Source organism: Pseudorca crassidens, chromosome 4 (assembly GCF_039906515.1).
Source record: "Pseudorca crassidens isolate mPseCra1 chromosome 4, mPseCra1.hap1, whole genome shotgun sequence".
Taxonomy (NCBI): Eukaryota; Metazoa; Chordata; class Mammalia; order Artiodactyla; family Delphinidae; genus Pseudorca; species Pseudorca crassidens.
Window position 1 is genome coordinate 121,184,687 of NC_090299.1, and position 1,590 is coordinate 121,186,276.

Below are 1,590 nucleotides of genomic sequence, written 5' to 3' on the forward strand. Positions count from 1 at the left end.
TTGCTGTGCAGGGCTTTCTCTAGTTGCGGCGAGCAGGGGCTACTCTTCGTTGCGGTGCGCATGGGCTTCTCATTGCAGTGGCTTCTCTTGTTGCAGAGCACAGGTTGTAGGCATGTGGGCTTCAGTAGTTGTGGCACTCAGGCTCAGTGATTGTGGCACGCGGGCTCTAGAGTGCAGGCTCAGTAGTTGTGGCGCACGGGCTTAGTTGCTCCACTGCATGTGGGATCTTCCCAGACTAGAGCTCAAACCCATGTCCCCTGAATTAGCAGGTGGTTTCTTAACCACTGTGCCACCAGGGAAACCCTGCTTACAATTCTTGAATTTACATGCTGGTGGTGTTTCAGTAAAGGCAATGTGAGCATATGATCGTTGTTAAACACCTGATAGGATAGGTGATGGATGGATAGATTGTGCCAGAAATATCTTGGAAAGAAAGAAGAGAGGAGGAAATATAACAATAGCACAACATGTTGCAAAAAGGTTCAGGTAGAACCAAAGAGTGAAACTATGGCTACTGCCAAGACTGGCAACAGAAGTTCGCTGCCAGAGCTCTGACTGCAAGAGAGCTCCTGAGTGCTCTGGAGCCAGAACAGTGGCCTAGAGCAGAAACCCTGAGTGGATGACGCTTTGGGGCCCAAAGTTACTGAAGAGATCACAGTATAAACCACAGGCAGGTCCAGAAGTGAAGACTTGTCAGGGTCCCTACAACCTGCAGATTAAACTCAAGCTCTAGGTGAGTTTGGGGGCAAGAATGAAGCCCATGTCTAAAGACTTGAAATTTATAAATTCAAATACCACATGATTGCTAAGTGTTTGCTCCTACAGACTCCCATTGGCAAGGACGAATGTGCTGCCCTCCTAGTTCCTCACATGGAGACATTGTACCCTGTCACGTCTCTACAAATGAACCCCTGCTGATTGTTCAGCTTATCATGGCCTGTCCACCTTTGTTTATCTGGCTACCTTCCCCTTCAATATTTTGGCTCAGATATTATTTTCTCTCAGAAGTCTTCCCTGACTCTTTTTCTTCTGCTAAGTGTCCTCCTCGACACTCCTATTGTACCTTGTGACAGTATCTGTGCTCACCTGTGTTCTATGCCAAGAAACCCCCACCACAGGTCCAAGCTTCCCAGGGCTCTGATCCTCTAAGGACTCCTCAGGGTCAAGTGGAGATGCTTACCCAGAGCCCCACCCATCCCTTTCAGATTTTGCTTTACGTTCCCTGGGCACAGAATTCTCTGTACAAATGGTCCAGAGCCGACTTCCAAGGCCTTGGGGTGTGCACCCTTAGGCTGAGAGGTAGCCAAAGGCCAGCTGTTAATGTCCACATGGATGCACTCTGCACATTTAGGTTAAGGTGTCCATACGCATGTTTGCAAGGCCCCCCACAGCAAGTGGTAACCAGGACTGGGAAGGGAAGGGGTTGGGTTATAGGTCAGGGACTGGCTTTCCTTCAATGCCATGTTTCTGTGTAGAACTCCAAGAAGCCATATTTCTAGATTCAAATCTGGTCATATAGGTATATTTATCAAGGGAGGAGGATAGCACATACCTTATTTGGCAATGCTCTGGTAGTTAGATTTACAAATT